This window comes from Poeciliopsis prolifica, unplaced genomic scaffold (genome assembly GCF_027474105.1).
Source record: "Poeciliopsis prolifica strain line A6 unplaced genomic scaffold, Auburn_PproV2 SCAFFOLD079, whole genome shotgun sequence".
Taxonomy (NCBI): Eukaryota; Metazoa; Chordata; class Actinopteri; order Cyprinodontiformes; family Poeciliidae; genus Poeciliopsis; species Poeciliopsis prolifica.
In genome coordinates, this window is record NW_026562454.1 from 146,642 (window position 1) to 173,113 (window position 26,472).

Genomic DNA, 26,472 nt, shown 5'->3' on the forward strand with positions numbered 1-26,472 from the left:
TCAGACAACAGTTTTGTTTGAAGGATAGAAATCAGTCCTAATCAATCAGGCTCTTTTTGAAAAATGTGAGTTTGTGCGTTTGGTGAGGATAATACTCATGTTGCTGATTATCGTCACTAATGGTTTTCCATACCAGTTGAAAGTCTCAGTTCTGTTGTCTGTGTTCTGGTTTAGATTCTTCCAGTCAGTTCATGTTCATCAGTCACATTCCTTCAGGTTTCCTGCAGCTGTTCTGTCTCCTCCTGATTGGTCGCACCTGCTGCTCACTTCACCCACTGCCTGTCAGCTGGCTGCAGTTTTTCCTTCCTGTCTGATGTCCTCCAGCTTCTGATTCAAATCCACATCAATTTTTATCTGCAGAGGGTGAAACTTTGCATCAACAAGTGAATTCATTGACCAACAGGTTCCCAAACCACATCCATGCATCCAACTGAAGGTGGCGCTCGAGGGCAACAAACCAGCCAAGCAGAGACTGGAGGAGTTCAGTCCAACTGCTTTTCCCCTCCACTGAGCTCTTCAGGGTTCCAGTAAATATTTACACCCGATAAAAAAAATAAAAATCTCTGCAGCAGAAAAATCTTTTCCCTCTGCAGATTTGTCTCCTTCCCTCTCAGCAGGTAGAATATCACTCAGATGCTGCAGGAGTGAAAATTCATTCACATTCGGATCAATTTAATGTTTTCACTGAAACTGTCATGAAGTTAAAATCACAGAGACAAACGCATCCCGCTTCCTCATCCGGTCCATTTTCACACGGTGCTTCTGAACATTGCCGCGCGTGCACGTGCGCTCGGGGTGCGTGTGCGCGCAGGCGGAGGACCGCCGAGCTGCAGCCGAACCGTGAAGCACAAGCCGCCGAGCGCGCAGGAAAGCCGCAAACTGAGACTGAGGAGCGCAGAGGGAGCGTCAGAACTTCAGTCCGCACGGTAAGAGCCCCGCATGCCGCTGCGGCCCCTGGTTATTTACCCCTGCGGAGGCGCCTGGCGGCTCCTGGGGGCTCTGGGGTTTTTATTTTTCCTACCTTTTGTCTCTTTTTTCCTCCAAGCGTCTCCGTGAGGCGGACGCACCGCGCCGCTCAACGGAACCAACCAGACAAAAGATGCAAAAGGTTTTCTGACATAAAGTGAAGAAAATGGTTGGAAATGTTTGTGGAAATGTCCTAATTAAAGTTTAAATGTCCAGAATGTGCACGCGCTCTGGAAAGGGGTGTGTCGGTCTGGAGCAACGCGCTCGAGCTCAGCCGCGTTTTACGCTTTTATTGATGAAAATGCGCCTTTACGCGCCGCGTTCACGCTCCATCTGAACAGTTTTGAATCGAGTCCAAGTTGCCTGATGTTTGTCGGGTTCTGGTGACATCAGGGTGGGTCAGAAGATGCTTCTGTGTCTGGATTCCTGTTTCTGTCACTCCGCGTCTCTAAGCGCGTTATGTCACGATGCCGATGAATTATTGATGCCATGTTCCTTTTTTATTGCTCTGGGAAGACAGAGGGGGAGGATGGAGGTGGAGGTTCGGATGGAGCCTGATGGTCCACCTGATTCCTCCATCTCTTCTCATCCTCCTCATTGTCTCTGCGCTGCGGTAGTTGCTGCATCGACGTGCCGCTGATTTCTGCACACAGTCAAACTTTATTAGCTCCTCAGTCCGTTAATTGCCTGGTCCTTTGTTTGCCGCGGCACGCATGCGCAGTGAGTGCAGGGTGTGGATGGGAGACGCCACCTTGCAGGATGGAGGAGGATGTTTCTGATTCATGCTCGGTTCGCTCATTTACGTTTGGTTGATGTAGACTCGGAACCGATTGAAGGATCCGGTTCTTTAGAAGAATCTGCGTGAATGAGGCGTGTTGTGCGTGAATGAGGCGTGTTGTGCGTGAATGAGGCGTGTTTGTGCGTGAATGCAGCTCATCACCTGCTTCATCCTGCAGCCAAAAGCCCAAATGAACCCGAACCGCAGAATCAGACACGACCTGGTTATTAAAATACCCAATAATAATAATAATATAATATATAATAATAATAATAATAATAATTAATAATAAAAGAACACAGATTGTTTTCTAAATGCTGACTTGTAAATTAGAGCCCTGGGTTTTGTGAATTTGTTAAAATTTTATTTAAATTGTACATTTGATTTTATTTTTAATTTTTATTTAACTAAAAGATAAAATTACAATAATTACATTTTTATTTTCTTTATTTAAATGTATCAAATTATTTAAAATATATAAAATACATTTATTGTCTTTTTTAATAAACATCTCAAAATAAAATATTTTACATTTAAATATATTTCTATTTGATTTTGATCTTGTCATCATTAACTGCAGTCTTTCAGCATCATATTATTAATGTTTGTGACCTCTGACCTTTGTTTAGCTAATTAAAGTCATGCATTCTTTCCTTCTGGTCCAGTTTAAACTTTAACAGGAAATCCAATAAACCAAGTCAAACATTTCCTGCAGTTTGAACAAAAACTCAGCAGAACGAATGAAGAGATGTACTTTTTATTATTCAAACTTGATTCAGGGTTTAGTTTCTGGAATCCCTCCATGTCTCTACATGATATTGTTCTATGAACGCTGATATCTGATCCCAGATCAATGAACCGTTCAGTTTCAAATCAACATGAAGGCTCAACAATAGACCCAAGCAAACACACAGAGACGATGTTTGCTCTGAAATCTGGCTCCCTGCAGGCGGACAGGAAGTGGCGACGCATCACATCCCCCCGCAGGATGGGCGTCCAATCATGACGGGCCTCATGATCAGAACAGTTCAGGTGGTTGAAACGTCTCAACCCGATGAGGTAAAACAGAGAAATCTCAGGATCCAGTTCAGGTGGGACAAACGCCTGCGAGAAAATAAAATCCATAAATACTTGACAAAAGTCTAAAAACGGATATAAATCCTTATTTTAATCTCAAACATCAAATATGCCTTGATACGCATCCGTACGTTCAGAGGAAACTGACTTAGCGATGCTAAGCTAACATCTCCAGGCTCATGTGACTCTTTGAGTTTCAGCCAATCAGAGCCAAGCAACAGGAATGCTGCTCTTTGATTGGCTGCTGCTGAAACGCCAGCCAATAATGTGAAGCAGCATTCCAGTTTCCCAGGATGCATTTCACTTTGAATATTTGATGGAAGAATCTGCAGGTCGACAGTAAATCAGACTAAACCGTTTTAGTCCAGTTCAACAGAAATGGAGGATAAAAACTTTTCTTAATTTAAAATGTGAAACTGACATTATTTGGACAAATCAGCCTTTAAACATCTTTAACTTCCTGTCTTGAGATGTTGCTCAGGATTTTTAGTTTTCTTTCTTCACATTAGTTTTGTTCAGTGCACCATTCCCTCAGCATGATGCTGCCACCTCTGTGCTTTACTGCAAACTTCCTCCTTCAAAATAATGGTCACTTGCTATTGGAGTCATGGCTTCTTCCTCTCTGTGCTGCTTTTCAGTCCATGCTGGAACAAAATGAGGAACTCTTTTACTGAAGATGACGGCGGCGCCTCGTTGGCGTCCTGATGAGGTCACACAGAGGTCGTGTGGATGAACTGAAAGTTCAACCAAGTTTTTATTTTATTTACCTCAAAGCTGTTAAACTGACCTGGAAATCATCTGGCCTTACAGAGATTGTGCTCTAACTCTAAATGCAAATTTTAAGGTAAAGAAATTTGCATTTATTTAAATAAATGCAAATTTATCTAAAGAACAAAAGCTTTAAAGTGAGGTAGGGTTATTGTCATATGGGAAATATTCATCACTTTCTGGTTCTGGACAGGCGGCTGGAGCAGATGGACACTTTATTCAGACAAATAAAATCTGAAAATAAAATGTTGGGCGCAACATAAATGATTTCAGTTATTATTTTGTGCTGCAGTGAACGTGTTGCTTTTCTAAAACTGACCAAGTTCAGGCCAGAAAATAACAGAAACTTCAGTCATTATGTTGTTGGCCAAGTTTTGAAAATTACTGCAACAAGTCTGGATACTTAGGAAACCCAAGTTTATCAATAATAATTATGAATAACTGCTGAAAGCAGCTCTGGTTTCTGTTCACTAGAAGCTCTGAGCTTCGATCCTTTTGGCTCAGAGTTTAGATTTCATCAGGGAAGAGATAAGATCTGAGCTCCACCTCCACTGTTCTTGCTTCATCTCCTTCCTTCCTTTGTGAATTTCTTGGAAACTGACCACAATTATTCTGGGCCCAGCCGACTGCAGCCCGGCAGCTGCTGCAGCAGCTCGGCTGCAGCAATAGCTGCTGCTGCAGTTCGGCTGCAGCAGCTCGGCGTTTTAAAGCTGATAAGGCTTCATGCTGCACGATGGGCTTCGGTGTCGGCGCTGCATGTCGGCCTGGCAGGAATGAGAACTCTGAGTTTCAATTTCCTGTTTGAGGAAGCATGACTGTATTAAAATCGTAAACTTTTTTAAATGTTTATTTTGGTGGCGTTTCAGCAGAAGTACGGTCAGAGTGCAGGAGGTTAAACATGTGACAAGATAGGAGCTACAATACCAGAAGCCTTAAAGTTTATTTATAATCATATTTAAATAAGAAGCAACATATTTTTAATGAGTTCATTTTGTTGCTTTTCTCCTCCTGGTTTTGTTTCTTTCCTTTTTTTGTTAACTTCCTTCAGAGGATTGTTTTCTAGTTTCAGAAATGCTTCATGCACCATAAATATCCTCAGACTTGGATTCTCATGCAGGAACAGAAATATTTCAAACGCAGCTCTGACAGTTTTCTCCCTCCTACAGATTGCTTCTATTATTATATTATGATAAATGGAGAAAAATGCAAAATCAGTCCATTTATTAAAATAAAACCAATCCATAACTAATAACTGGTAGAAAACAGAAACTTATGAACCTCTTTCTCATAGCGCTGGAGGTATTTTGAACCTTCCATATTACAGGGATTTTAGGCATGAATAACCTGTCCAGACTTTGACTAGACCAGTCCAATGTCTACACTGATTCTTCTTTATATCTGGAGAGATTCGGAGACGGTCTTGCTGGTGAACTTTGGATCATTGTCTTCCTGTAAAACCCAAGTTCTCCTGAGCTTAGCGTCTCTAAGCATCATCATGCGGCCGCCATGTTTCACCGTAAATATAGAAACATTTGGTTTTATGAGTTTTTGTTCAGCTGTGGTTTTGGCTGTAGACCATTTCCCCGATTCTTCTCCGACCTTCTGGGTCCTCGGAGTCCCAGAACCTCAGAAATGATTTTATTGCCTTCACCAGCATGATGGACAGCAGTGATTTTATCGCCTTCACCAGCATGATGGACAGCAGTGAATTTGCTTCATGGCCGGTTCTTGGGTTTCTTTAGTTTGAGACATGATGTGTTGCCTTTTTCTGCCTACTTCCTGCTGTCAGTCAGCTTCTTTTTAAAGGACTTCTTCATTCTCTTCAGGTAAGAATCATGACCTTTGACCCAAAAACAAAACGGTTAAATCCTCGAATTATTCAGCCACAGATTCTCTGCTTGTCGGACGTTTTAAACAAACGGACAGAAAATGACAGAAATGGTTCAAAGTTTGGAAACATTTAAACTTCAGACGTTTATCGCAGAAGTGTGAGGAGGAGCAGTCCGGCTAACGTTGCGTTAGCAGCTGCTGGTATGGATTCTTCTGCAGCAGCAGCTCTGAGTGAATTCATGATCTGGATTCAGCACGAAGTGAAAAGTTTGATGAACCTGCTGAACATGAAACTGAATGAGAAATCAAGAGCTGGCTTCCATTTCAAGATATTTAATCTGCCCAGTTCAACACCGATGTCTTTCCTCTGCTCTGATTTCTGAGGCGTCGTCTTCGGTAAAGTGCAGCCGGATGGACCGAACCCGGCGACGGCTCGGCATCGCGTCCTTTCACCGTGAGCGCCATCTGTCACATCGCGCCTCGTCTTCCAGGAAATTACAGCTCAGGCCGAAAGCGACAACATTATCTGATATGTACCCTGGCGGGCCGCGATGGATGAGCCGGGCCGAGTCCAGCTCCGCTCCGCTGAATCCCAAATCCACTCAGCCGTCCTGCTGGACGTTTAATCAGCGAAGGGGGCAGATAAAGGCCCGACCCGGCCGCCTGCTTCCTAAAGGCTGAGCTGACGCTGATAACGCTCACAGCTTTAATAGCCAATCAAACCTCATTTGTCTTCCTGAGGACGCGGCACCTGTTACTGCCTGATTATAGGGACCTGAAGGAACGTTTGCAGCATATTAAACTCAGATTAAATGCATTCTCTTAGAAATATGACCTGTGCCTGAGCTGATGCCCTTGTTCACCCCTCTGAACATGCTGCTCACTAACCAGAAGAGGAGCTCCGGCTTTTCTGATCCAGTAAATCAGAGAGAATTTCATCCATTAACATCATTTAAACTCTGCAGACGTCCACAGTGCAGCAGCCATTTTGTTTCAGGGACTCTGCTCTGATCCACTTTTATTTGCTAAAGAAAATGTCAAGTAGAGTTTAGTTGCATTGTTCTGTTTTACAGCGTTATAATTGTGATTTCATTTTCACAAACTTTAAAATGACTTCTTCCTATTAAATGAGTTATTTTCTTTCTTTGGTGTTGAAATACCTCAGTGAGCCTCTTCAGTTCAGATTCACCACATCTGACAGCAACGTTGCATCACAAAGAGATCATCTGCATAAACTAGTTCTAGTTATGATTAATTCACAGATTTTTCTCCATGAGGTTCTGACCTGTAAAACTAAAGCAGTGCAGCTAAATGAGTCTCGTTTCTCTGATGAACATTGAACAGTTCACCCAGCAGCGATAGGAGCTTCTCTCAGCCTGATGACGAACGGCCGTCTCTTCTTCTTCTTCTCTCTTCTGTTCACCGGGAGTCTGGAGGAGCTGCCAGGCCGCTCGTCGCTCTTTGAGCCAATCTCAAACGGCGCAGAGACGGAGTCTGAAAATAATGAGATGGAACAATAGAGTTTAGAGTCGTAGGTGCTGGGCCCGCTCGCCTCGGCGCTGCAGTCCCAGTTCTGTCAGCTCCCATCAGCGGCGCAGAGACGCAGCAAGAAAGAAAAATTACCAGCAAATCTCTGAGCTGGATGGCTTCCCTTCCCGAGTCTGGGCCGGGATCAGGAGGGATCAGGAGGCTGTCAGGATCAGCGGCGGGAGGCGCTAAGGATCCGGCGCTGAGGATCCGGTTCAGACGAACCGGTTCTGAACCGGTTCTGCTGAGGAGCATCAGATGAAACAATCACACTGAGCAACAAACAAGCAATTTCACAAGAGCCCAGATCCAACTTGAATAATCAGCTTTAAAGGAAATAGACGCCACATGTACATCAGGGTTGTCCAACATGAGGCTCGGGGGCCTTTTGTGGCCCCTGAATGATATAAATTTGTCTCACCATCAGATGGACTTTTTTAATTTAGAGAAACTCTGACTCATAAATTAAATGTTCTCACAAAAATGTGAGAATTAATTATTAATTAATAATTTAATAACTCAGCTCTGAACACATCACCACACTGAAGCAAACTCAGGCTTCAACGTTTCATTGTGTCCAGCATGTGTGGGATCTGCTATTAGCTGCCCTTTTCCTGACCTTTGACCTTCACAAGACCTGAGGTCAGCTCCAATCAATAAGGACTATTTTTGTAATGCGTTTATTTGTTAAGAATTTATTATTCAGTCATTTTTAACATTAACCTTCATGACTAACATTTAAAACCTTTTAGGTCTTAATGAACGTTTCCAGTTTTTAAAATCAGTGCAAAAACATTTTAGAAAACTAATTTGTTTTAAGTTTTATTAAATATGTAAGCTGTAGTTTAAATTAATATTTCATTTAATATTAGCACATTTACAACATAATTATAAACCTGACCTTTGATGTAGTTTTATAACTAAAAATGCAGTTTTAAAATATCTGCAAACTCCAGACATTAAAGATAAAAATCAACTTTAATATTGAGATGAGGCCAGATGGAAATACATAAACCGGCCCAGTCTGACCAGTGATGAACCCAGTCTGACCAGTGATGATCCCAGTCTGACCAGTGATGACCCAGTGATGAACCCAGTGATGAACCCAGTAATGAACCCAGTTGACCCAGTGAACCCAGTCTGACCAGTGATGATCCCAGTCTGACCAGTGATGAACCCAGTGTTCTGCCCAGTCACGCTCTGTGGTGTCGGCTGATGCTTGTCTCGGCTCTGACCCCGGGGCGTTTTGGGGTCGTCTGGAGTTCAGACTTCGTCCCGGTTTGGCCTGGCGCTGCTGACTCCTGGTCTGCCGCTCTCTCTCTCTCGCTCTGCCTGCGTCTCTGTTGGGGACAATGGACGCCTGCCACGTCCGATCCGCCAGGCTGACTGTGAGCCGAGGACGCGCCGCTGATGGGCCGGTTCAGAGCCGGCGGTCGGTCAGTGCAGGCAGAACATCTGAGTCTGCAGTTTGGGGGAATCTGTGCTGTAAGATGCTGAGGCTTCTTTTGTTTTTAAAGTGCTTCAGGATTCATGTTGATCCGTTTTTAAAGGCCGTCGCCATTTTCCTCTCATCAGTCTAAGATTGGATGGAAAAAGCAATCAGTCTGTCTGCTGAAGTCACATGACTGAAGATGTTCACTCTATCATAACTGGGGTTCAGTGGAGCAGCTGTGACTATCTTACCTGCAGTTGGTAGTTTGGTCAAACTTAATGTAGAACAGGAACCATCTGAGAGCAAATTGTCATCATCTCAAAGCAGACGTGTTATTCAAAATTCACATTTAGCATATTTCTGTTCTTCAATTTGAGTTTCAGACCAAACGCTTCAAAACCTCCAAAATCTGTCATCTCAATCAGCAGCTGTTACCTGGTAACCCCAGCAGAACCCTGGTACCTAGAACCGCTGGTTGTACCGCTGTATGTGCTGTACAATGGCTGCTGGAAAAGAGAAGCGCTTTGCTGTTGACTTACCATCCAGAAACCATTTGATGCGTTCTTGATGGTTGTGCAGGAGGTTCCACTTCTACTTTTCAAACATGTACGGTTGTGTAATCAGTTTGCAGCCATTTTCATGTGAAAGCGTTGAGGTGGGGGTGTGGCCAGCAACAGCTGGCTTGGATTTAAAGATTTAAAACGGCTCAGTCTGAAAGGAGCTACGACAAAGGAGAACATCTGATGAACATGTTTTCGATCCATAAATGTATCCTCTCCTGATCAATGAAGCGTAATCGTTCACCTTTAACTGATCAGACTGAGGACTTGTATCTTTTGTATAGCATTAAAATTAGTCATGATGTTTTTCAGTCTAACATTATCCAGCTCAAACGTCACACTGATTGCCTGGTGACGGTCGGTGTCAATTTTCTCAATAAGGAAACATCCTCAAAGCTGATAAGAATAAAAACCAAATAAACTTTTACTTTCAATCCATCAACATGGAAACGACAGGGAGCAGAAAACCAGCAGTTTGACGCGACTGCAGGCATTTCAGTCCTAAATCAAAATATAATTCAGCATTTTTTGGTCATTTGGTCAATATTTCTGTGGACATGAATGGATCCCGGAGCTGAATCAGTATTAAGCATGAAATCCTTTAAACATGGTGGGAAAGCTTTAACCAGATATTTGAGCAGACGGTTTTCTGAGCAGCTCTGCTTGTGCATCCTTGCTGCAATTTGCTGCAGAGTGTTACATGTGTGCAGCGCGTGGGCAGCAGCTCAGAGCGGCTTCAGCCTGTCAGGGAGTCTGGGTTCTTTAATCTTCATGCCTGATTCTCACAAGCATTTCAGAGACGATTCCAGGTGCAGGCGGCTCACGATCCGCAAATATGAGAGAAAAATCTCCAGAGTGGATTTAATCTGTGGCTCAGATTTAGGAAAAAACTCCCAAAAACTCTGAAACATGAACATTAGTCATTATCACCACACATTTATTCACCTTACAGTCAAACACTCACGTCAAATATTAATAAAAACATTTTAGTTTTATTCTTGGGATGGATACTATGTAAATTTAACTTTTTGGAGTTTTACATCATGTTATGATCTTATTTCCTCACATCTGTTGCTTTGATTCTTCATTCATGTTTCAGAACATCTTTAATCTCCATGGCAACCATTCAGCTGTGTAAAACAGCGGGGTGGACTAGCCCCGCCTACGAGGCGCAGCTCCGCCCCGCGCAGCTCCGCCCCGCGCAGCTCCGCCCCACTCAGCTCCTTCAGACTAGCCAGCAGCGATTAGCAAACAGCTGCTGGAGCTGCTGCTCAGAGCAAAGCTGGTTAAACATTAAAGGGTTAATAGAGGAGCCATGTTGGGACGACTTTATGGAGGCGGAGCTTCGGGAACAGCAGGAGCTTCTTAAAGAGACAGATGCCCAATTTCAAGGTGCTACGTTACAAAGTCAAATCTCTTGTCGGCACTGAGACGGTTTTAGTTAAGATACTGCAGAATTAATCAAATTTATATTGCACATAAAGATAGATTCCTTAAATTCTGCTCAGACTGTTCATTTCGGAGATAATTGCACTTTACATTTGGACCGCAGTGGTACCATCAGAACCACTTCGGAGAAAGACAGATGGTCTATTAGCTCTAGTGACTGGAGGACTTCATGTTTCTAAGAACAGATCAGGTTTTATTTTCCCCACTGATTTCATCAGAAGACGATTCCAGGCTGAGAACAGAGTAAGGACTGATTTTATCTTCAAACGTGTCTTTAATTTGTAGTTAATGAGCTAAAACATGGAAAACAACCAGCAGTCTATTATAAACAGTTTCCTTCAGAACATTCCAGGAACGTTCTCAGAAAAAAACCCAGCGCTCAGCTCGGCTCGGCAGAGCCGCAGAGATATTGATTGATGTTGGACCGTGTCTGGCTCCGGCTCGGGCCCCGGGGCCCCCAGGGAGCCGAGCAGACAGATGGAGAGGAGGGTGGCGGACACGGAGGGAGAGCAGCAGCTCGCCTGGGCTTAACGCTGCAGAGCTATTGATTGTCACCAGAGATAAAATCCTCCTGAAGCCGAGATGACAGCCAGACAGACGGAACAATCCGGCAACGGAGCGCGGTCCCGACCCGACCCGGCAGATTACATCCACAGCAACGAGATTCCTCAGTATCCATTACCGATATCTGCTTTAATCCACTTTATCTTGTATTGGCGAGTTTTCCTACGAGGTTTTGCTGCTGGATCAGAGCCGTGAGCGCGTTCAGCGCCGAGACAATAGGAATCTTCTCCAACGCTGCTGGAGCTCCAGAGGCAAGAAGGGAAAAATACTGAAAGTAATCAGGGATTCAAAACAGCAGAAACTGAGAATAAAAGTAATTAAAGGAGAGGAAATCTGACATCATTTAATGGGTTCAGATTAACGCTGGCGTCAGATAATCTGCAGAACGTTAACCTGATCAAACTGAACGTTCAGATGATGCATAGGATTGATGTGCAGCTCCAATGCAGGTTCTAATGCAGGTTCTAATGCAGGTTCTAATGCTTCCATCCTCAAGACTGAAAACCGGTGATTTTGCATCTGAGCTTTGAATTCTTCATCTGAAAAGAACCAAACCTGACTGATCCACACATCCTGTAGCAACTCAGTTTCTGAAAACTGAATTTGATTATTAGTGTCATGTGAAGCGAAAAGCGAAAGGTGTCTGTTACTGTCAGGGAAACATCTGAATGTAATTAACAGGCAGAGACTTTTGATCTGTTCAAACATCCATCTCTAAAACAGAAGTTGTGCAGGTCCAGCAGTCAAACTAAATTATTTTATCAGATCGGCATCAGTAGATGTTTTCTCAGTGATCTGCCTGCTTATCCAAATGTTGTTCCTGTAGCTCTAACCATCATTAAAGCACCTTTATGGTCTGACGGCTGCAGTTACTTCTGTTTCTGCTGATCAGCCAAGCGAAGGTTCCTCATGTTCGACACCAAACACTTCAGCAGGTTCAGGTGACTCTGGATTCCTGCATTTGCTGGGATCGGAACAAAAAGGGAAGGTATTCAAATAATGCACAAAGCATCTCGACCTGTGCATGATTGATAATATGCAAACACAGCTGGGAACACGAAGCCAGTCCTCCACGAGGAAAACCCACAGTCTGCCTTTCACAAAGACTCAGAGAAAACGCTAAATAACACAATGCATGAAAAGGCTTTAATAATGAGCTGCTAGTCAGCAGCGTTGATGTTTTCAGTGGTTTGTGTGTGCGATATTGGATCTGGAGTCCAAACTGGACCAGAAGCTGCATTTTTATTATGAAAAGGCAGAAAACTGTGTTTTAAATTACAATGTTTCCTTTAAATAAGAGACAATTATAATGAATGAGCTTTTTAACACAATAACTCCTCATCCTAACACAAAAAAAAACTATCAAAAACCAGGAGTTACTATCAAAATCTGCCATCAAGAAGATTTAATCTGAGTTTGCTGCGTCGACGCAAATGCAGGTAATAACGGCAGAAATCTTTCTGTCGGTCTAAAGATTTGGTGGAAACCGTAAAGAAAACTTACATCCAACAGTGCAGAATCCGGATCAGGTCCATGAAGTTACGTCACATTTAAAGCAGAGCAGGATTCTTCCTGAAAACCCGAATGATCCAAATATTGAGATACTGCAGCAGGTTGTGCTGCAGCAGGTTGTGCTGCAGCCACCTCCAGACTGCAACACAGTCTGGAGGTGGGTCCAGATCAGAAAACTGATCCAAACCAAATCCATAATCAATGGTTTTTTGCTGTTATTATTATTACACCTGCAGTGTGTCTGATCTACGTGGTTCAGGTGGAGAAGCAGAAGCCAAAACTGATCAACCCTGAACCAAGAAATTGGTGCAAAATTCAGAGAAAATGAAAGACCTGAGGGAAAATGTGGATGTGATGCAGGTGAAAGCTTAGAATCATGTCAGAAAGCCACAGCGCCGAGTTTTAGCTGATGTTCCCTCTGAGTTAAATCCTGATGTGATGAAAGAATCAGAAACCTGAAGTCTGGTGTCGCGGGTCCGAAAGCGACGGCGTGTTCGAAGGAGATTATTGGCAGGACTTCCTGTTGGACAGGAAGACGCAGCCAGCTGTCGCAACAGATTTGAGTCTCTGAAACCACTAAAATATCCTCAGCAGCTGACGCTCCGCTGGGTTTTCAGGGTTATGATTTCCACTTTATTCATGCTATATTCCTAAAATATACATGAAATGGCTGCTTCAGGCTCTCCAGAGGAAAGAAGAATCAAAACTAAAAGAAATGATTATCTGATGGTAAAACCAGCAAACTGGGACAGAGAGACGGTAAATCCAGGAACAACTGGACATCCTCAGCCGGAGCAGTATCTGGACAAACAGGAGAAAATGGACAAATCCACTAAAAATGTCTAATATAATAACATACATGATGCTGGAGGCAGGGAAATCATCCGAGGCTCATGAAACAAAAAATGACATAAATAAAAATATTTAAAATGAAATGCAACTGAATAAATAGTTTCATCCATTTCAGTTTGTTCATATAGCAACAATTTTCCATGAACATCTCAAAGATCGTTAGAAAGAAATGAAAACAAAACAGTTATTACATAATAGAAGATAAACAAGACAAGAAAACAAGCAACAATAAATGTAGTCTTTAATAATCTTTAATCTGAGCAGAAAAGTCCAGGTTTAACTTTTTACAAAAATCAGGTAAAGTGCTTAAAATTTGGAAAAATAACATTTATTTTAAACATTGGATTTTAAATTAGTTTCTGTTCATTGTAGAATAAAACTATGTTTGGTCTAACGGAGGATTCGATCCCATCAGCGTCTCTGAGGACGTCTACCTGGTTTTTATTTTGAGTTGATCCGTTTCGCTCCACAGAAACAGCAAATTAAAAAAACCCTTTCCTGTTTGCTTTAAGAAGACCCGGCATGGATTCGTTCCCCGGTGGCTCGGATTCGTTTGTTTTCCCTTTTGAAACTGAAAGATGTGGCGAATAAAAAAGGAGTTTGAGTCCAGATTGACGCGCTGGCTGTGTTGGCTCCGCGCCGCGGCTCTGCTAATTGAGAGGATTTACGCTGCCTGGTTTTTATTGATGCTGCCAGACTGGAGAGGCTCTGGGTCGGAGGTTCACTCACAGATATGTTGTTGGATTATTGCAGCGAGGAACGGCTGAGTCGTGACCTCTGGTGGAGGTCAGCATGTTTTCAGTTCAGACGCTCGTTAACGTGCTACGTTCAATTTGTTCCCATAACCAAAGTTTAAAAAAGCTAATGAGTTTCAAATATTTAGAATATTTCCTCTGGTGTGTTTATACGTTGTCAGAAAGTTATTAGTATCTTTATTGTACATAGATTTATATTTCTTATGGCACAAACTGAAGATTACAGCCAAATCAAAACCCTTTACAGGTAACTGTGAGTCCATTTCACTCAGTAACAACTTCCACACCAAAGAGTTATTTTGAAACTGTAAAAAACATTTATTTTTGATGTTTTATTATGAGAATAAAGAAATTATTCTTGAGAATGTAACTAAGCAGCAGTCATTGGTTATTTATATCAGGATTAGAGGCAATTAGCAGAGCCGCGGCGCGCAGCCAACACAGCCAGCGCGTTAATCTGGACTCAAACTCCTTTTTTATTCGCCACATCTTTCACTTTCAAAAGGGAAAACAAACGGATCCGAGCCACCGGGGGAAGAATCCATGCCAGGTCTTCTTAAAGCAAACAGGAAAGGGCTTTTTGGGTGAGAGGCAGCAGTCTGTCTGCCTTCCTGTTATCTTCTAAAAGTCTTCTCCTCTCTGTACTAACTTTCACACTGAAGAGTGTTGTTGTTGCCCTGGCTTATGGTGTGTTCACTGACCAGAAAAGATTGGATTTTGAAACGTTTGTGCTGGTGAAGGTGAAATCCGTCAGATTCTGATCACCAGCTGCTTTCTGGACATTTCCAGTAATAAACCTGAAATCCTCCTCAGAGGTTTGTCTGGTAAAGATCCAGTAACGTCACCAGGACATTTCCACAGTCAAACTAAAAGTTTTCCTTTTATTCCCAATGAATCCAGTAAGTCAGTCTGAGACGCCAGTATATTTTTTTCTTTGTTTAACCTTCCTGCCCGTCCGTTTGTCATGTTTGATTCCTCCGTTTGGATCTGCAGTGTGCAGGACGACGTTACCTGCACACAGAAACACCTTCAGTCATGATCTGAACAGCAGCAAGCGGAGAATCGGCTCCGACTCTCCGTCACTGTGACGCCGAGCAGACAAATGTGTCTCTGCAAGGCTGTTTGTGCTCAACCCACCATGTCACATCTATTAGTCTGCCTGCTCTCCAACTGCGAGTGTGTGTAAGGGTGTGTGTGAGTGTTAGGTGTGTGTGTGTGTTAGGGTGTGTGTGTTAGGGTGTGTGTGTGTGTTAGGGTGTGTGTGTGTTAGGGTGTGTGTGTGTGTGTTAGGGTGTGTGTAGGGTGTGTGTGTGTTAGGGTGTGTGTAGGGTGTGTGTGTGTTAGGGTGTGTGTGAGTGTGTGTTAGGGTGTGTGTGTGTGTGTGGGGGTGTGTGTGAGTGTTAGGGTGTGTGTGTGTTAGGGTGTGTGTGTTAGGGTGTGTGTGTGTGTTAGGGTGTGTGTGTGTTTAGGGTGTGTGTGTGTGTGTGTAGGGTGTTGTAGGGGTGTGTGTGTGTTAGGGTGTGTGTAGGGGTGTGTGTGTGTTAGGGTGTGTGTGTGTGTTAGGGTGTGTGTGTGTGTGTGTGTGGGGTGTGTGTGTGTGTTAGGGTGTGTGTGTTAGGTGTGTGTGTGTTTGGGTGTGTGTGTTAGGGTGTGTGTGTGTGTTAGGGTGTGTGTGAGTGTGTGTTAGGGTGTGTGTGTGTGTGTGTTAGGGTGTGTGTGTGTGTGTGTTGGGGTGTGTGTGTTAGGGTGTGTGTGTGTGTGTTAGGGTGTGTGTTGGTGTGTGTGTTTGTGTGTGTTAGGGTGTGTGTGTGTGTGTTGGGGTGTGTTTGTGTGTGTGTTTGTGTGTGTGTGTTGGGGTGTGTGTGTGTATTGGGGTGTGTGTTAGGGTGTGTGTCCAGGTGTGTGTGTGTGTGTGTGTTTGGGTGATTTTATTCTTATTATTACCACTTTATTCTAATCATACCACATATTATTCATTCTGATTATATTAAAATTTTATACATGTATTATTTTGACTTTATTTTCGTACAACTTTCTCATATCTTCCTTATATTAAGATTTTATTGTTATATTTTAGATACGAGTTCATTCTCGTCATAATTTTGTGACTTTAAAGGGACGTTTCATTTTAGTTTTCAATTATTTCTAATTTTCAGCACTTCATGCACCGACGTTTTTCTTAGAGAAATTAATTGAGGAAGTTTTGGTTGAACATTAATTTAAAGACGCGTCGATCTGTTCTGAATAAAATGACTGACTATCTGCTGCCTGCTGAGATAAAGTGTGAACACGCAGCAGAGATAACGCCGCTGTCTTCCTGTTGCACAATGAGCATCAGGCTCAAGTTTACTCACATTATTTAACACCTCCTCCATTTGCTCATTTCCTGTCAGGCCAAACGGGTCATAAATAAATAAAGTTTTAGCCTCAGGGTGAATCGTTTCGTCTCCGGTTCAGTAAAATCAACCTGAAAAAGAAGAAGTGGAGGGAAATTTAGAAATTATTATTGGTCATAATCTGGTTTACAGAAGCACAGCTAAACAAACAGAAGCACATTAACACTCAATTAGGTCCAAATCTAATCGTCTCATCATGTCATAGATATTATCTATTTATAAAGGAAACATGGTTATAATAGGGCACACACACATATTTTAGATAAAATAATATTGTCACAAACAGTGAAGGAACTCTCTGTTCTGTTGCCTGAATAGTTCACATAAAATGTTTCAGTCACTGCATGATTTTTGTTTTCCTTTTGAGATCCGGCTCGACTGTTCGAAATTTTAAATCTAGTTAGACAAAAGCAAGACGCACGTCAAATTCAGAGTCACAAACTTTACTATGGACAAAAATGTAAAAAATAAACTTTTCTTCTAAAACTGATTCATGGTTACACATGAATTTATACTCCTCCTCACTCAGTCAGCGTGTCTGTACCATAAATAATAACTGAGTAACACTGAATTCATTTTCGAGTAACGCAGAAAAAGCAGAAGTACATATTTTTGGTTTTAAGCATTTTTGTGGCGTTAGATCAGCAGCCAGCCAGACTCAGCGACCGAGGAAACCGGAAACCCAAACGTCTTACTGTAGATACAGAAATCTACTGGCTGCCATCTTAAAGTTCTGATAAAAACCAGGAAATCTGACCAAAACAGGCCAAACTCCTGTCCCTGCAGCGGCTCCAGGTATACAGAAGGATCCATATAAAAGCATTTTAGTGGCTAACTGGTCTGGGTCCAACTGAGTTACTCATCAAATATGAGCCAATCAAAGCACTAAAGCCTGGTTCATATCACAAGTTTTAAAAAATGGAGCAACACACACACACACACACACACACACACACACAACACACACACACCACACACACACACACACACACACACACACACTCTTACAAAACATCTCGAGATGAAATAAGAGTTCAGAGTAAACAAACATGGCCGACAGAGTAAACAAACATGGCCGAATCGAGAAGCAATGATCTGGAATCCATGAAATCCTGTGATGTTCAGGAACTTCAGTCCTTTAAATCAGGACTGAAGGAATTACTGAGTACTTCTAATTTCTCGATACTTTCTAAGGGAAGGTAGTTTGATCCAGCAGCCGACATGCTGCCTCTTCTCCTCCCAGCCATGTGGGTCCATCTGTCTGTTCTGCAGGTTTTTTACGGGTTTGTGAATCATTGTCATCACGCTGCCAATTCATTTCCTCCTAAAAACGAGTCTGTGAGGAAACCTGCCACCACGTCAGGATCCTGCAGAATCTATCGCTGCTGATTGGTTTGGTCTGCTGCTCTTGAAGATTCTTCATTTGGAATAATTAGATGGTTGTTTTCCAGGAAGACGTGCAGTTTTTGAGCGGACACGCTCCACTTTCTATTCCCAGAGCAGCATGATTTCCCAGAGGACTTCAGTCCTCAGAGGATTCGGCTGCTATTCCCGGACTAACAGCATCTAGTCAGGTTGACTCTTCCTAACGAGGACGATAATTACTCTGTGACTTTTTTCTGCCCTATGGCTTCATCCCGGAAAACAATCTGGGATGTTTCGTCATCCCAGGAAAAGCTGCAGGAAGCGTTAAACCTTCAGGCTCATGTTCAGGATGAACGATGGAGATCAGTGCGACCGCAGACTGAAGAGGGAATTCGGACCAACGGTTTTCATTATTTACAATCCAGATTTATATTCAGAGCAACCAGATTTATTATAAAGACTTTTGGCATTAATACAACTTTCACAGCCACAAAAATCCACTTTTCTTGTTTTAACGTTTTCTCTACTCTGATAAAACCAGCTGAGATAAATGCAGGTTATAGTTAATTTCTTCTAATGTTGTAATTAGTAAATATTTGTTTGCAGTTCATTTCTAACAGACTTTGATTTCTGGATCCTCTTACATTTCTGTGACGCGTGTCTGCAGATTGAGATGTTTACTGCAGAAATGTGCGTCACGTCTTATCCAAGGCCAACAACAGAGACTAATGAGCCAACAGTTTTGTTTGTGGACGAGTTGAATAGTTCATGCACACAGAGGAAGAGACGGATTTTAAATCCAGGATCTTCTTGGATCTTTAGAGTAACAGATCTGCCAGCTGTGATCTGCATTAGAAACTCAATAAAGTTAAATCTGGAGCTTTTCTCAGCTCACAGGTGAATGTTGTAAAGTTACCTGGAGAGATTTAACCAGATTAAATGTTTAAAGATCCAGAAAAAGATCCAGATCCAGCAGGAGAAACTTAAACCGTTTTCCTCGTTCATGGCTGATTGCCGGGAGATGAAATGTTTCAACAGGAAAATCTGCGACTTCAAAAATACTTTCTGTCTTTGCTCTGAGAAAACATTTTCTCTTCTCATTTAATCTGATTTTTTTCAGGAGGGTTAATTTAAAATAAAGTGTCCGGTACAGACTCAGTGTGCTAAACTGAAGACGTGGTGCCAGAAGAATCTGCTTTGGGTTTGTTTTAAAAAGCAAAAACAGAGTTTTCTTTCTCCAAGGTCTCTTTTCGTTCACGGTCACATTAAGTGTTCAGGAGTGTTTTATTGCAGCAGCTCTGACCTTCGTTCTGCTGCTAGACAAAGCAGTCCGTCCAAAGCCCAAATGGAGAAGGTGGCAGCGACACGGCGAGGTCAGACGCGACGTTTACAGGCTGAACGTCCTGATGGACGAGGAAATCGGATCAACAGACACTAAAACACGAGAAGGTCGATGTAAACACAGCACTCAGCAAAACGGAGAAGTGTTTAAACCAGAGCAAAAGTTCTCATCTGAGGGAGGAAGTCCTGCTGAAGAGGAAGAAAAACACTTATTTCTGTGTTTATACGTCACCGAATTAGGTTTATTCAGATAAATAAGTTATGACGAAGCAGTTTTTCCAGGCGATTCTGATCGGAAATAAATCATCAGCTCGTCTCTTTAAATTCATATTTATTTCTGCTTTCCTACAAATCCTGATGAAATTCAAGAAGAAAATTTACTGTAATTTAATTAAAATAAATTTAGATGAAATAATGGATCGAAATATGAATAAAAGTTTAGAGAGAAATAAAAGTGAAAACACCAGAAAAACAGAAAAGCAATTTCTAATTTTAACTAAAAACTATAAAAGTTATATGAAGATATCAATAGTTAAACATTTTAAAATATTAAAACCAGTTATACATATATTTGTTCGATACGTATTTTTTTTAAACCTTGAAAACCTTTTTAAAAATCTTTAGATAAGACTTTACAATAAACTTTGTCACATAAATGTAACAACAAATAAACCTCAAATACGAAACATAATCTGTGTTTAAAGAACTCTTAATGGGAAAAAGTCAAATAAATCTAAATAAATCTGAAAAAAAAACGACCCAGACATTTATAGGCAACATTAGCTGTGCAGAGATATTGAGGAAGAGACATAAATTACATTTTTTTTTAAATGATATTACTTTCTTCCAGCTGAGCTGAGCTGTTATAACCAGAGGAGGAACAAAAAGTTCTTCATACCTTGAATCTACAGTTTTAGTCTTTTTTAGGGGATTTTTTTTTAGTTCTGGGGGATTTTCACAAGATTTGTGAAGGTAATTTGTCCATTTTGCATTTTTAAGTTATTTCACTGGCTTGTTTGAAACAGTTGGGCATAAAGTTTGAGGCACTCAATCAGCGCTGTAACCAGATGGATGAATGAAACCGATGCTCCCTGGAGGAATGTTTTGCAGCCACATCAGATTTTATGCTAAAGATGAATCATTTTCCATTAAACACTCGACGCCCATAAAACGGAGCGGCGACAGAGCCGTGAGTCAGACAGGAAGCTGTACAGTCAGCAGCCGGCCGGCCGGCTGGCCGGGCCGCGGCGGCCGGCTGGCCGGGCCGCGGCGGGCGGCTGGCCGGGCGGGCCGCGGCGGGCTGGCCGGGCGGCGGCGGGCGGCTGGCCGGGCCGCGGCGGGCGGCTGCCATCATCAGCTGGATCTCTGCCTAACGCAGGCAGGCGCATCATTACGCTCATAATCTGGGAATAATCTGGGATTTGTTGCTTTAGATATCTTGATTCTGACCTGCCATGGTGACATCTGGCCCAGAACCAGCCAGAGGTGTGAAAGTACTCACATTCCCTCCTTCAGTAGAAGTACCTGTATAAAAAATACTCTAACGTAAAAGTTGGATTGTTTTACTCAAATGTAAAAAATTACTAGTTTTGAAACGTACTAAAGTACAAAACATAAAAAGTGATTTTCACCTTCAAGCATTCAAAATGACTTTCGATAAGCCGACCCGACCCGACCGCTATGAGCCTCAGAGGGATCCAGATGATACAAATATATAAAACAAGCCTGATAACCTGGATATTGTTTCAGGTTGTTCTGTTTTCTATCAAAAGGTCCGATACGTCCTGAACTCCCTGCGCTGCAGACAGGAAGTCAGAACCCAGTGATTCAGATCAGGATTTACTTAACTTCTTGTTCCTTTGCATTCAGCAGAGCAAACAAATCAAACATTTCTGCCCGTTTCAGATCATGCAGCTCGGATTGGTCGTCTGAGATTTTCTCTAAAGTTCCTAAAACAACTGAAAGTAATTTCTACAGGAACTGGTGGAGAGATGCACCAAACAGTTGCAGCTTTGAGTCTCCAAGTCCACATAAGTGTTCGATCAGGGGACCAAAGTGTGGCCCGAGGGCCTTTTGCGGCCCTCTGGATGATGTTGTGGCCCCTAAGGGATGATTCTAGAGCGAAGAGAATCTGCACTGCAAAAACAAAATCTCACCAAGTATTTTAGTCTAGTTTCTAATGGAAATATCTCAGCACACTAAAAATAAAACAAAACTAACTTATAAGTAACTTTTCAGAAGGAAATATGAGTTTGATTTTAGTAAATGATTTCTTAATATTGATGGGAGAAGTACCTGCTCTATTGGTAGATTATTTAACTTATCAGACATTTTTTCCCATATAAAGGAAATAATCTGCCAGTGGAACCATCACTCCTAAGGAGTTATTGACTTTAAACAAGTTTATTTGCTGAAAAGTGATTTGTAAGTTAGTTTTGTCTCATTTGAAGTGAACTGAGATATTTGCACTAAAAACTAAACCAAAAATAGTTGGTAAGATTTTGTATTTGCTTAGTGAAGCACAGACAGTTGATGCAGATAGATGGTTTTCTATCAGGCCAACATTTCTCATTAAAATGTTTCTAAAATAAAATGTTGGGCACAACTTAGTCACACATGCCAGAAACGTCACTGAGAGAAACGATGAATGAACTTCATCAGGGCGCCAATGAATGTTGGGTCAGAAAAAGACCAAAAATCTGACGATGAAAAGATTCAAAGGTTTGATCATATTCTAACTTCTTCCACTGGATTTCAGGTTCTGTTTGCTAACTCTGAGTTTGTGAAGGTTTGATAGATTGTGGAGAATGATTTGTGTGTTCTTCATATAAACTCATTAAAATCTCCTCCACTTTGTGTTTCTGTCTCCCGTTGGTTTATCTGAACTTTATCTGAACCGTTTTCATTCTGCTTTACGACCTTCAGGCTGACGGATCACCGCTGTGTGTCAGAGAGAGGAGTTGTGGGCGGGTCAAAGGTCGCACGTTTCTCAGACACACTGTCCCTATTGCTCATTAATAAACAGTGTGTGTGTTTTGTGTGTACAATCTCTATTGACCTTTTAATGAGATGGATTCATGAATATTTTCATTGAACCGTTTTTATTCTTTTCTATCGTTGGTCACACACTGATGTGGGATGCCGTGCAGTGAGATGTGCTGGTCAGTCTGGCTCGACCAACTCTCTCTCTCTCTGTCGGGGGTCAGAGTTCAACCCTACCAGTGGTGATGACGTAAACATTTAATTCACTGCAGTGTGACATATTCAGTCCGCAACCAGGAACTTGCATTGTTTACAGTTAAAATATTGTTTAATCTGTACTTTGACATGTTTAGCATCATTAATATAACATCAGTTTGCATTAAATTTTATAGCTGCAAACCAGGGAACGCATATTTAAAACTTTCATTTGCCAATTTCTGCTCAGACTTATTAAAAGTTATTAAATTACAGCAACTGTTTTCTAATTATTCCATCCATAACAAAAACATTGGCCACTTTTTTCACTGATTGCAGCGGCAAACCGTCGCTTTAGGACATAATGCCTGATATTTCTGCATATATTTAATTGTTCCTGTGAGGACAGCCAGTGGACGGCTGCTAGGCAGCGGCTCGTTAATCCTTCAGATTAAATCAGACTAAGAGTGGACACCAGTGGATACAGTTTGTGTAAATGAGCTGCTGCTGTTTGGGGAATAATGGATACATAAAAACACAATATTATAGAATCTAATTTGGATTATTTTTATGCTTTCCACTTCCCTCTATTCATTTATATCAGGTTTAGAAAGGAAGATTTTAATTGTTCTGGTTCATTTATCATACTGATCAATACTGATCATTAACAGTGATTATTAGTATCTGTTGCAGTTTAAGTCACTGGATTTTCCCTGAATAACAACTGTCCCAATTCGCTGAGTTTATGTCCAAACTCTCAGATTTCCGTCCCATTATGCCCAGATTTCGCTGCCACTGTGTTTCAGAACGGGTCGACTTCCTGTTTCTTGTTAACAATGGAGATTTTTCTGAGCTTCATCTGCAAAAACACAAAATAATATTTTGGTCCACTTTTTGTGCAAATACCTTAATATACCAAAATAAGACAAAACTAAAATTGCAAACACTTTTCAGTAAGATATTTCACATACTCACCATATATTCTGCATCAGCAGAAACCAAGAGATCAAATGGTTCTCATTTGGTGGTTTAACAGGTTATTTGTGTTTTTCTATAAAGAGACTGTGAACACTGACTCATAAAGAAAAGTATATTTATGTCGTACAAAGCAGAAGCTGTTGACGTCTGCTGTATTGTTGTTATTTTTGCAGATTAAATTTAGATATGAGTCAAAATGTTGTAATCTATAGATATAATGAACAAATAATAAAGAAACTACATTTTGTTTGGCACAATTACTTAGCAGGTATAAATAATTCTTTTTATTAATATTTTGATTAATCCGTGTCAAGGCGTCGGTCATCAACTCTGGAAATTCAGTTTTTGTTGGAATTTCTTTCTAAGTTTGATAAATTAGCAGCAGCTAACGGATACTAGCTGCTAACCGTTAGCATTGATTTAGCAACTACGTCACTAAACCATCTGAGGCTGCATGATCATAGTGATGGACGGGAGTCCTGAACAGAGCCACATATTTGTTTCTAAAGTTATTTCTAATTTTATTCCTGGTTCTATTTGTTCCAGTTGAACTAACTTGTCTGTGAACGTCACTCAGCTGGTTGCGATCATATGAGCGGGATTTACAACAGCTAGCTTAGGCAGCTAGTTTAGGCAGCTAGTTTAGACAGCTAGCTTAGGGCTAGTTTAGGCAGCTAGTTTAGACTGCTAGCTTAGGCAGCTAGCTTAGGCAGCTAGCTTAGACAGCTAGCTTAGGCAGCTAGTTTAGACAGCTAGCTTAGGCAGCTAGCTTAGACACGACCCGAACCTGCAAACATCCTGACGTGTTGATCAAATTACAGACTTTGCCTGAACTCACACCACATTATTTATATCACTATGTCATAAACATAGTTTCCCTTTACGTCGGAGATGCTAACGCCATGTAGCATACACGCTAGGCTACATAGCGGTGCGGAAATGTCTCCATGGTTACTAATGGTTAAACCCGTGCCTTTCTCCATAATCCCATATTTATATTTTCTCTACTCATACATACTTATAAGTATAAGACCGTTAGTCTTCTTACCTTGTAAAAAGAGTTCGCTGCAAATCCGCGGTTGCACCGAGGATTATTTTTACTGCTGTCCATCTTTCCACATGAAACGTTATAAATGACTAGTTTGGTTTGTCTGTCTGTGCAGCTAACCGCACAGCATAATATGACCATTTCTAAGGTGAAGTTAACTAAATAAAAGCTACATTAGGTTACAGATGTCTGTGTTTAGACGAGCTTTGAAGGAGCACATTGGTTGTTTCCGCTTCCGTCACGGTGGAGTGGGCGGGGCTCTGAAAATCGTGACGTCACGTGCAAAGGGCCAATACCCTGCCAGGTAACACATCATGGTTAACTTAAATGCAAGTTCATCACCAGCTGGCTGGAAGATGTTCGCTTTAGCCATTTGCTAACTTCTGTTGCAAACACATTACATTTTCTTTTGTACATTTCTGTCAAAATAAAGATTTTAAAAAGTCTTAAAATTGATTTGGGTAAACCTGGAGGAGCCCAGATAAAATTATTACTCTAAACTTGAATGTGAATATGAATGTTTGGGCTGATTTGTACATTTTAACCCGGATGGATTGGTAAACCTCCCACTAAAAGGCCAACGCCGCTGTAAAAACAAAGCCGTGTCTTCAGCTGCGTCCCGCTCTCAACCTCACTAACAGGTTGTGACAGTCTTGGTTGAATGAGTTCATGCCCCCCACGCAGTCCGTCCTCAGTGGGACAGATGCCTGTCCCCAGAAGGACAAAAGTGTCCTTCTGGGACGGATCTGGCTGACACCAGCCAATTAATTCATTTCCTGATAAGGAACTCCAAACAGGAAGTTCCTGGTGTTTAATTGAGAAGCCGTGAACGTCCAGATCAGACAGATTCTCTGCGGCTTGTTCTCCAGACGGGACCGTCTGCTGCTGGCGGCAGTCGGAGACCATGGAAATATCAAACAGGCCTTGGGGTTTTTTTTTGTCTTTGTCCTCGGTCGCCTCGAGTCTCTTATCTGTCTGAGAAAACAGCAAGCGGGCCGAGGCGGCCAACGCATCTGACAAATCCAATCAGTCACATTAACTGGCGGGCGGACGGGATCCACTGCCTCTGCCTCAGTGGACGCTCTGCTGTGTGTTCACAGCATTCAATACTTTTAGTCTAATTAACACAGGGCTTTATATTTATGACCGGGGATTTAGGTTTTCAGTAAAAACCTAAATCATCTCTGATTGAGCTGCGCTGCCTGGCAGAAACCTGAGATCAGGTGAGTTTTGTTTCTCCAGACCTGCTGAAGCTCCAACTGCACCTGTTTCTTCCCCAAACAGAGCCTGAAAGGCTGACCCGGATGTGTCAAACACACCCTGAACACGCTCAACGTTTTACAGGAAAACCGGCCAGAAGCTTCCAGCATTCAGCAGGAAATGTGATGTTAGACGTGTCGCATAGATGGAGACAGAAAATAAAACCCGGGTCTAAATACAGGGACTGCTTAATATTCATACTTCTCTACAGTTCTGTTTGCTTTAAATAGATAACAGATTTTGCTGACACTGTCTAATTTGATGCAGAACAAACAAATATTATCTTAGTTTGGAATATTTTATTATTATTTAAAGTTAAAATTCCTCATCAACATAAAACCTGAGTGGAAATGTGAGAACAAATGTGATGATTTTGCGGCTCATCACATTTTGGACTTTAGCAAGAGCTAATGGCTAATGGCCCAAAATGTAGGACCTGCTATCAGATCTGTTTCATTCAAAAGTTTAATGGTTCTGCTAGAAGTCCAGGAATCTGCCTCTGCCAGCGGGACGCATCTAAAGGCAGCAACGAGGAAACGATGAGATTCTGCGCTGACTCCTGATTGGTTTAACTTTTCTTACACATCCGGTTAGAAAAGTTTGCGAATATCAGGATCAAGGATGTGGAATCAATGTTAATCCAATGAATCAGGATGTATTGATAATCAGAAAGGAGGTCAAGCTGTCAGTTTCACATTCAGTTTAGTGAATCTTCATCAGTGCAGACAGAGCGTGTGCATAGTTTCACGTGAAATAGCGATGTTTTTGTTGAGACTTTTGAACAACAGTGTTGCTCAAGCTGCAAATTTTTAAAACATTTTCTAACAGTCTGTTGTT

At 41.9% G+C, this 26,472-nt stretch overlaps 1 long non-coding RNA gene across 2 annotated transcripts; it reads right to left on the reverse strand.

The window, feature by feature from the left end:
* Window positions 1-13,955: 13,955 nt before the first annotated feature.
* On the reverse strand, window positions 13,956-24,608 carry LOC129352730 (uncharacterized). Of its 2 annotated transcripts, none has more exons than XR_008604925.1 (3): window positions 24,376-24,608; window positions 16,425-16,537; window positions 13,956-15,081 (listed from the first exon to the last, which is right to left on the reverse strand). It is a non-coding gene; the product is annotated as an uncharacterized LOC129352730 (long non-coding RNA). The 2 variants fall into 2 exon arrangements; XR_008604924.1 differs by lacking the exon at window positions 24,376-24,608 and adding an exon at window positions 19,135-19,168.
* Between the last annotated feature and the right edge of the window lie 1,864 nt (window positions 24,609-26,472).